This window comes from Triticum dicoccoides, chromosome 5B (assembly GCF_002162155.2).
Source record: "Triticum dicoccoides isolate Atlit2015 ecotype Zavitan chromosome 5B, WEW_v2.0, whole genome shotgun sequence".
NCBI lineage: Eukaryota > Viridiplantae > Streptophyta > Magnoliopsida > Poales > Poaceae > Triticum > Triticum dicoccoides.
This window is the reverse complement of record NC_041389.1, coordinates 149,558,323-149,569,334: the sequence shown is the minus strand read 5'-3', so window position 1 is coordinate 149,569,334 and position 11,012 is coordinate 149,558,323.

Here is an 11,012-nt window from a genome sequence, read left to right as displayed (position 1 = left end):
GGGTGCCAAATTTAATTCCACCCGCCCACCCAAACATAAGCGATCTATTTCAAATCTGGCAAGAGCCCGCAGAAATAGTACACCATTACTGGGCCAGATTCCTCCTGGTTATGAACAGGATAAAGGACTGCCGCGAGGAGGACACAATTTCATTCTTCCGCAATAATTGCACGGACAAGGGAATCCTCAACGCCGTAAGTTGTCGTGAAATTACACGCTTCACTGACTTGGCGTCCATAGTATGAAAGTACTGTGTGATGGAAAGCGCCTGGAAAACCGAAATCAAATTTTGGGACAATCCGGCCCTGAATACAACCCCAGTCCGAAATAAAAGGGTGCATTATCGCCAGGCACCTGGGTTAAACACCAAAAAGCAAAAACCCTCTATAGGGCATGGAACCGTACTGGAAGGATGGCTCAATGGACCCTGCAAAATTCATAGTACAAAGGGTGCCACTCCAACTCATAGCCATAGAGCATGTTGGATACTACGGCAGGTGGCCAAAAGTGGCGAAGAGCTTCTAACTCCAGAGCACTAGCCCAAGGATACCAGTATGGTATTAATAGTCTTCGAGACTTTCGCATCAAATAATATGCGGAAATGAACACTCCGCAGCCTTGCCAAAGTCTACCAAGTAGCAACAATAAACCCATGGAGTGACACGGCTATTACCTTTAATGCAAGTGACGATCCTAAATTCCGAACAGCCCGAGCACCAGCCACATTGGTCCTCACTCCAATAGTGGACGACTTTCATCTTACCAAGGTACTCATGGACGGTGGCAGCGGATTGAACCTCATTTACGAGGAAACCCTCCGAAAAATGGAAATAGACTGGAGCCGCATTGAGCAAAGCAGCACAACCTTTAGAGGAATAATCCCCAGTCGGGAAGCATGCTGTACTGGAAAAATCACACTGGATGTGGTGTTCGGCACGCCGGATAATTACAGGTCCGAGGAGGTCACGTTCCAAGTGGCCCCGTTCAGCAGCGGATATCACGCTCTATTAGGGCGAGAGGCATTCACAATTTTCCAAGTTATACCCCATTACGGGTACATGAAGCTCAAAATGCCCGGGCCCAACGGAATCATCACTCTTGCTAGTGACCCGGACATAGCACTCCGCGCCGAAAACAAGATAGCCGCACTGGCCCTTGAGGCACTATCCGAAGCCCTAGCAGCCGAGGAACTCTCTGCGCTGCGCTCCATGGTGAATAGGGATGATGTGATACTCGATAAGAGATCCAAGTCCACCTCCTTTAAACCAGCAGACGAAATAGTCAAATTCCAAGTCCATCCAACAGACCCTACAAAAACGGCCTCCATCGGGGCACAATTAAACCCTGATGTAGACGCCGCAGTACAAGAATTCCTACGCGAAAATTGGGACATTTTTGCCTGGCACCCTTCAGACATGCCAGGAATCCCACGTCGGCTAGCCGAGCACAGCCTAAACATCCTAAAAGGATTTAAGCCGGTCAAATAGGCTCTTCGGCGTTTCTCCGAACCCAAGAGACAGGCCATGGGAGAGGAGCTAGCCAAATTACTAGAGGCCGGATTCATCAGAGATATAAAACATCCGGACTAGCTAGCAAACCTGGTGATGGTACCAAAGAACGACAAATCCTGGCGCCTATGCGTCGACTTTAAGGGCCTCAACAAGGCTTGCCCAAAGGATCCCTTCTCCCTCCCCCGCATCGATCAAATTATCGACGCTACCGCAGGACACGATTCATTGTGTTTCCTCGACGCATACTCCGGCTACCACCAAATTAAGATGGCAGAGCCCGACCAGGCCGCAATGGCATTCATCACCCCATACGGCCCATTCTGCTTCAACACAATGCCCTTTGGGCTCAAAAACACCGGCGCAACATATCAGCGCATGATTCAGACATGTCTGGCAAACCAGATCGGCAAAACAGTGGAGGCATACGTAGACGATGTGGTCGTCAAAACCAAGCACGTCGAAACTCTAGTAGACGATTTGAGGCTGACGTTTGATAATCTCTGAACATATGACATTAAACTTAACCCGGAAAAATGTGTTTTCGGCGTACCAGCCGGAAAGCTCTTGGGCTTCATTGTATCCGGTAGAGGAGTTGAGGCAAACCCAGCCAAGATCCGAGCTCTGTCACAATTGGATATCCCAAAGGACCTAAAACAAATACATAAATTGACGGGATGCGTGGTGGCTTTAAGCCGCTTTATCTCCCGTTTAGGAGAAAAGGCATTACCCCTTTATCGCCTCCTCCGATGCACCGAACACTTCGAGTGGACGGATGCCGCCACGGCCGGACTCGAAGAAATAAAAGCCATATTGGCAACAAACTCGGTCCTGGCCACGCCCAACATGGGCGAACCAATGCTATTATATATCACGGCAACTCATCAAGTGGTGAGCGCGGTGCTCGTTGTCGAACGAGAAACGGACGGACACAAGTTCCCCCTTCAAAAACCAGTTTACTACGTGTCTACTGTCCTAACTCCATGCAAGTCACGGTACCCGCATTATCAGAAGATAGCATACATGGTGTTCATGGCATCCCGGAAGCTGCGACACTACTTTCAAGAGTGTTCGATAACAGTAGCCTCCGAAGTACCTCTTAATGACATTATAAACAACCGCGACGCGACAGGCTGGATTGCCAAATGGGCCATTGAGCTCCTCCCATTCAACATAACCTATAAGCCACGGCGGGCTATTAAGTCACAAGTTTTGGCCGATTTCGTTGCCGAATGGACAGAAGCCGAACTCCCTAAAGAGTACGGCGCGTATTCCAACTGGATCATGCACTTCGACGGCTCCAAAATGTTGGCTAGTCTGGGGGCTGGCGTCGTTCTGACGTCCCCAACAGGAGATACTGTTCAATACGTACTCCAGATAATGTATACGGACTCCAACAACGCAGCCGAATATGAGGCCCTTCTACATGGCCTCCGGATGACAGTCTCCATGGGCATTCAACGCCTAGAGGTGCGCGGGGATTCGAACCTCATGATATCCCAAATAAATGGAGACTTTGATGCCAAGGATCCGAAAATGGCAGCTTATCACAACGCCATCGTAAAAATGTCAGCTCGGTTTGAGGGGCTCGAATTTCACCATATAGCCTGGGATAACAACCAGGCAGCAGACGTATTGGCACGCATTGGCGCAAAGCGCGATGCCATCCCTCCCAACATCTTCCAGAGAGGCTGTTCAAGCCATCCATACTATGGAAGGGGGAATCCAGAAATAACAACCCGGACCCAACCGCACTGCCCGACACCGAACATTCTGACACAATTGGCGGTTTTGCCAACGAAGTAACATCCTCAGCCCACGTAATAATGGCAGTCATTGCCCCGTGGACGGAACCATTCCTAGCCTACCTAACCAGGCAGGAACTTCCCAAGGACCAAAACGAGGCCCGCTGCATAGTGCGGTGATCTAAAGCCTATAAGGTCCATGAGGGAGAGCCTTACAAGAAAAGCACAACCGGAGTCCTTCAAAGGTGTATCCCTGAAGAAGAAGGGCGGAATCTTCTGGCTGAAATTCATGCCGGACTCGGCGGGCACCACGCCGCAGCCCGGGCCCTTATAGGCAAGGCCTTCCGTATATGATTTTATTGGCCGACGGCCCAGGCAGATGCTCAGGACTTAGTCCAACGATGCATCGGTTTCCAGCTCTTTGCTAATCAAAGCCACATGCCACCCACCGCCCTCAAAACTATACCCATAACCTGGCCCTTCGCGGTCTGGGGACTTGACATGGTTGGACCCCTTAAAGGAGGAACCCACAAGCAAAAATACCTATTGGTCATGGTGGATAAATTCACCAAATGGATAGAGGCCAAACCTGTTAAGACGGCCGAATCCGGACCGGTGATAGACTTCATATCAGGGGTCGTACACCATTACGGAGTCCCCCATAGCATCGTCACTGATAATGGCACGAACTTTACCGACGAGGTCAAACTCTGGTGCAAAAACATGGGATCAAGCTCGACTATGCTTCAGTCTATCACCCTCAAACTAATGGTCAAGTCGAGCGAGCAAATGGTCTAATCATGAGCGGCATCAAACCCAGATTAGTGCGGTCCCTCAAGGAGTCTAACACGCACTGGGTAGAGGAGCTCGACTCCGTACTTCGGGGGCTGTGGACCACTCCGAATCGCACCACCGGATTTACACCATTCTTTATGGTATACGGTGCAGAGGCAGTTCTACCCTGCGACATAATTCATGACTCACCTCGCGTGCGCATGTACGAAGAAAGAGAAGCCGAGCTCGATCGGCAGGATAGTTTGGACGCATTGGAGGAGGAGCGTGACATGGCAAAAGCCTGTTCCGCATTCTATCAAAATCAAGCTCGAAGATATCAAAGCAGAGAAGTACGGGCCAAAACTTACAACATTGGCGAGTTAGTTCTACGCCTGCCGGACAAGAAAAAGGACAAACTAAAGCCCAAATGGGAAGGTCCCTTTATCATCGACCAAGTCCTGACCGGTGGAGCGTACCGTCTGCGAGATGCATCGGATAACCGACTCGAGCCGAACCCATGGAACATAGCCCGTCTCCGAAGATTCTACGCCTAGCGCCGGATTCTGAGTTCGTCTCCTTCCTCCGTCTATATTCTACATATTAGCTATCTTCTGTTTCTCTCCTTCTCCCTCATTTTCTATTACAGCCTTTGAAAGCTTGTTTGCACATTGTTCGCACACACTTGACGCGCTATCCGCGCTCATTATACCTGGGGGCTTCTTTAACAGAAGCTTATTTATACGGGCTTCATGCCCAACACATGTATCACACTTCCGCATGTACCTTTTATTCACCATTATATGCATTGATATGACTTAAGTTTTGGCCAAGCTAGGTTGCCTGGCTCCTGTGCTTACCCCTACGTTCCCGATTATTCGGCTAGGTGGTAAAGGGAGCACCTCTGCGATTGTTACTGTCGGGTCAGCCGGATGTGTACCTCAGACTGGGTGAAGCCGAAAGCAAGCGTTCTTAAGGGAATATTCGGCCGGTGAACAAAAAGACGATTTAATACCAATTTTTCTGCCCCCAGATGTTTTTCTGCTTTTTTCGCAGTCCGGACATGCACTTTAGGGCATGCCTCCCAGGGAAAGGAACCCCTAACGGAACTATTCTCCCTGGAAGATGTTTCTTACTAACCATGTAATATAACATAACTAGTTGGGCACTTGTCTAATAAAGCACTAATGACCCCTACGTCTGGTCTCCACGCATGCCCCGGTTCTTATATAACCGCGAGGGTATTCGGACACACTCCAGACTATTGGGTTCCGAGGTTGAAGCGAAAAGGTCCGCTATGACAAACGATCTACAATCCGGCTAGAAGGTATTTTTCATGTCATCTTAAATTACATAGTCAATTCGACTGATTGTATTCCTCTTCAATGCCATCTAATAGGCTGTCTAGTTTAGAGTCCTGTTGGGAATACTTTGCAGCCAACTCTACTTGGCCATACACTAAGCTCATAGGGATCTCCTTCCCATCGGGCCCCACAGGTCCGACCTTGGCCATGTGGTTTGGGTCAGCCTTCGTGAACCGCGTCTTCACCATGGCCCAGGCCTCCCTAGCGCCTTGACGGCAGGCCGATATCTTCCATAATCAGAAGCGCCGCCGCGCTCCCTGAAGCCTCTCTGCAAGCTCTCCAAGGCCTTCGGGCAGGGAGACAGATGGCCACAAGGCCTGGGCGACGTCTTTCATCACCTGCCGAACTTGTTCGTGCAGTTGCAAGAGCTCGGGAAGAAGGTCACCCGTAGAACTGGGCATTTCCTCAGCAGAACGGCCTATGAGCATACCTACAGACATAACTCTGTTAGTCGACTTCCTCGCCGAACTCTTTTTCAAAGTTCGTTCAAGCACTTACTAAAAATGCCGCGTCGAAGCCGCCGATTCTCCTTAACGGAGTCAGAAAGCTGGGCACGAACATCCTTTAGTTCCTCACCCAGCTGGGTGTTGGCATCTTGGAGATTATTTTTCTCTTGCCTCACCCTTGTAAGCACATTCTCGCCGTTCTTTAACCAGCGCATGAGCTGTTAGATCCCGGCGCCATCTGCAATATTATTGTCAGACTTATACACACGCCGCACTTCACAATTTACTTATCTTTTGAAGCATATATTACCAAAGGGGGTCTCTTTGGCTTCCCCCGCTACGGCTAGTGCGGCCTCAAGTTAGGCTTTGCACTCCTCCAGCTCCTGGGATAGTTGGGTATTCTTTTCTGAAAGATCCTGCACAATAAATGATCCTTAAATCAGCTATTCTAACTATTTCAAGTCTCGGGGGATACTGGCATATATAACTGTCAAATTTTCTCACCCGTATGTCTTTTACATACTGCACCGTGGCTCTGGCTAGACCATTTTGAGCGGCACGGAGGTGCGCATCTCCCGAATTAAAGGCATCCAATGCCTCTGGGGAGAAACATGCATCACGAAGAACTGTCCGGCGACGCCTGTGATTCATGGCACTCTCCACCTCGGAATTTGTGGCAGATAACCTGTCGGCATCCTCTGTCGGAGGAGCATCCGACGCATGCCTCGTGTTCGCCTCCGCTTCTGGACCTGGCTTTGGAGCCTGGCGAGCGGAGGATTGATTGGCAACCTCTCCGGATACAGTCCGGCGAGCGCTCTTCTTCCTGAAAAAGCACGAGCGTTAGTACGTCTCCCGGGACTAAAGCCCGGGAGTAAGGTGGCACGCCATACCGTTACACCGGAGTTTCAATCTAGACCGCACTTCTTTTTAGCCTGCTGGGCCATGCCGCCCCTTGTTGGCTAGCCGCCGTGGGCTCGGCCTTCCGCCTCAAGGGCGCCCCCTGCAAAATGCCATCGGTATACGGTGATCAAAAATAAGCACGGATGGCTCATTTTCAAAGTATTGGGACTTCGGTCTCAGTTATCTGCGAGGCGGGAAGTATTCCGGGGTAATCGGCCGTAATGGCGACCAAGGCATTATTGATGCTTAGTTGGTGAAATACCCCATCGATCAGCTCCACCGATATGTCCGGATCCTATTGGGAGGCCGGATCGGGGAACCGTTCCGGATGCTCGGGTTGTGGAGGCGGGCTGTTTATATCCTTTACGCCCCGGCGCAGTTCCTGTGCCGAAATCACAAAATGAGATACTTGACTATGGGAGTATGGATCGGATAGGAAAAAATAAATGTCAGCTTACCCAGCTTGGAGGATTGTTCATAGAAAATCCGCCCTGCGGATTGACGGGGAGAAATTCCTCCTCTTCTCCCTTGTACAATGCGAACAAGATCTTCATCAGATCGGCAACCGATCCCGGCCCCTTACGGCCGCAGCGGGTGGCATCATCCTCCCCGTTGAAATCCCACATGGGGTGGCCTCTATACTGGAGCGGCTGCACCCCCCACATAATGCATGTGGCCATGACCCCGATCATGGTCAGTCCGGAATGAGCTAACAGCCTAATTTGGCTCATCAGGTAAAGGACGTCCCTGTCATTTTCCTTCTGAGGGCTCCGTGGACGCCAGCTTAGGCGTTTCTTCAAAGGAGCGTTATTGAACTCAGGGAGGCCGATCTGAATAGGGTCCGTCAGCGGGACTCTTCTATATAAAACCATTCCAAAGGCCAGTCTTCGGACGCCTTCTTCAGGGTTCCGGATAGATATTCGGTCCCGGCGATGCGCCATAGTTCGGCTCCGCCCACTTGATATATTGACCCCTCTTGAGAACTGGGCACAAGGCAGAACAACTTCTTCCACAGCGCAAAATGAGCCTCGATGCCCAAAAATAGCTCGCAAAGGGCCACGAAGCCCGGGATATGCAAAATGGAGGTAGGCGTAAGGTTGTGCAACTGGAGGCCGTAGAACTCCAGGAGCCCGCGGAGAAACGGATGAATTAGAAATTCGAGCCCTCTTATCAAATAAGAGACAAGGCATACCCGCTCTCCTTTGGAGGGGCTGGGGATGCTCTCCGCTTGCTTTCCGCCCTTATAGGTGGCGAGTCCGGCTCGAACCGGAACCATGAAGACTGGGGGAAGAAATCCCTTGGTTTGGAGCGTCAATAACTCGTTGTACGGGACGGAGCATCTCTCCCAATTTCCAGGCCGAGGGCCGGGAGGGCGAGAGGAGGAGCCGCGTCGACTGTCCATGGTGGAATGGATTTCTGTCAGATGCGCTCTGATGAATGCTCGCGAAGGGAGGATGGTGTGATTCGGATCTAGATCGTCGTCTCTTTTATAGGCAGCTCATTTGCGCAGTTAGGGGGGTAAATGGAGAAATACCCTGGCTTTTCGCATTTGTTCAACACGTGGAAGATGGCCATTATTGGGCGTGGAAGCCGAGGAGTGCAATATTCACAGGAAGCCGGGCGCTATTCAACAAGTACACAGGATTTGGAGAAGAACCCGCCTTGCAATGTCGAAGACAATCTACGCGCCGGACTCATCGCAATTGAAGCCTGGTTCGGGGGCTACTGAGGGAGTCCCGGATTAGGGGGTGTCCGGATAGCCAGACTATGACCATTGGCCGGACTCCTGGACTATGAAGATACAAGATTGAAGACTTCGACCCGTGTCCGGATGGGACTTTCCTTGGCGTGGAAGGCAAGCTTGGCAATACGGATATGTAGATCTCCTACCATTGTAACCGACTCTGTGTAACCCTAACCCTCTTCAGTGTCTATATAAACCGGAGGGTTTTAGTCCATAGGACGAACAACAATCATACCATAGGCTAGCTTCTAGGGTTTAGCCTCTCTGATCTTGTGGTAGATCTACTCTTGTACTACCCATATCATCAATATTAATCAAGCAGGAGTAGGGTTTTACCTTCATCGAGAGGGCCCGAACCTAGGTAAAAACATCGTGTCCCTTGTCTCCTGTTACCATCCTCCTAGACGCATAGTTCGGGACCCCCTACCCGAGATCTGCTGGTTTTGACACCGACACTATGGCTTATTCTAGTGGTCGCGTCCTACAGTCAGCTATGCTCTGATACCATCTTGTAGCGACCACGATCCGAATGGACCGAAGTCTCTGTGCATCAGTGTCATCCCTGGATCGGTAATGCTGACACACATAGTACTCGAGGAATTATAACAGAGTTCAATCACACACTTATTACATCGAGTCCTCATAAAGAGTATGATTACACAAAAATATCATGGTTGAAGGCCGTCTAAACTAAATAACTACGGAAGCTTCAAAGGGTAAATGCGTCCATCAACTCCAACGGCATGGCTGAGTGCAAAAAAACAACCTATCATGCCTTATTCGTCATCTGAGTAGTCTGCAACATGAGATGTTGCAGCCGTGGAGGTCAGCACATTGAATATGCTGGCAAAGTTACACTGTAAAGCAATGAAATGCAAGAAATACATCTACATGCAATAGTTGGCTGGTGGAGGCTGTGAGTTTATGATTTTTCATAAAGCTAGTTTTTCCCTACAACAAAGGAATAAATTTATTTAACTACTCCCAAGTTGCCCAATATTTGAGAAGGTAACCCCAACTCAAATCCCAAATTAAAAGTATCATCAATTAAACCCAAATCAATTAATTACATAAAGTGATGAGATCACATAATAATTCAAGTACCAGATACTCAAGATGTCCATAACCGGGGACACGGCTAACCATGATTAGTTTATACACTTTGCAGAGGTTTGTGCACTTTTCCCCACAACTCGACCGCATCCATGATCGGATGATCAAGATATAGTCTTTCTGAAGCATTAACTCTCTACTCCCGGCCTACCAGTACACCTACTTTCCCCTACATCTGCTAGTCCACCTCTTCAAGAGCTCACGCAGCTTACTCAACTATAACAGAGCCCATAATGGCTTGTGGCTGCACACGGAAGTTTCTAGCATGAATAGTCTTATGATCCCTTTGAGCCTGGGTGGCAAACCAGAGGAAAAATCACACGGGTACTCCAGGATTTCCTCAAATAGGCAACATTGGGTTTCCCATGTGCCTCAACCAATCCACCCGGATGCATATTAAACTTGCCACCTTAATGTTATCCAAGATTAATAACTCCCAAAACATCCACGTGTGAATCACGATCCAATCCCCGTCTACGAGCATGGCTAAGCAATAATAAGCATAACGTATATTCCCGGGGTGATCAAAAGGTATTAGGTTCCTACCTCAAGTACTACAACCGAACCACATGTTCCCAATCCTACTCATGCAATTGTTTGAGGGGTAATACTAATGCATAGTAAAAACTGGGTAAAGAAAAAAATATGATCAAAGTGTAACTTGCCTTGCTGATGATATGCAAACTCTAGAGATTTGTAGTAACAAACTTCGCACTCCGAGTAATCTATCATAGACAAACAGTAGCATACATAAGCAATCACTCAAATGAAACAACGAGAAAACCGAGAAAAGATCCAAATCAAACACGAAGCAAGCAAACGACTTAAACTAACAAAAGTAAAACCTAACAGCATTATTATCATGTGGATTAAATTTTAACAGTAGGTACAAGTGATTAGCTACGATTTGCAAAAAGAAACGACTCAAATGGAGAAACGAAACTCAAAATACGAACAAAACAAGATTATTTACGAAAGTCAAATTTTACAATGTCAAAATCATGTTCAAGTTGGTTAACTGAAAAGAACAGAATGATACTAAGATTTAGGCGCTGGTTTCATCTAATTTGGATAAACGAGTAAAAAGTTATGCTAGTTTTAAGATCAGGGGCTAAATCGCGAGAAAACTATTCGCGGATGGGTCCCTGGCTGAAAATAAACTAAAAAGAAAAAGACTACGGCGCGAACGTTCGCTAACAGAACTAATCCGACGAAAACTGTTCGTTAAAACGAACGAACATTCATTCGTTTAAAAACTAAAATAAAAACGAAAACCGATCTATTCTAAAAGACTCGAGAAAAACCTAAAAAACCGGAACGGTTCGGGGTTACACCGGTTCATCAAAAAAATGGCGGCTTGGATCGGATCGGATCGGTCGACGGCGGCGGCGGCTCCGGCTCCGGCGACTTGCGGCGGCGAG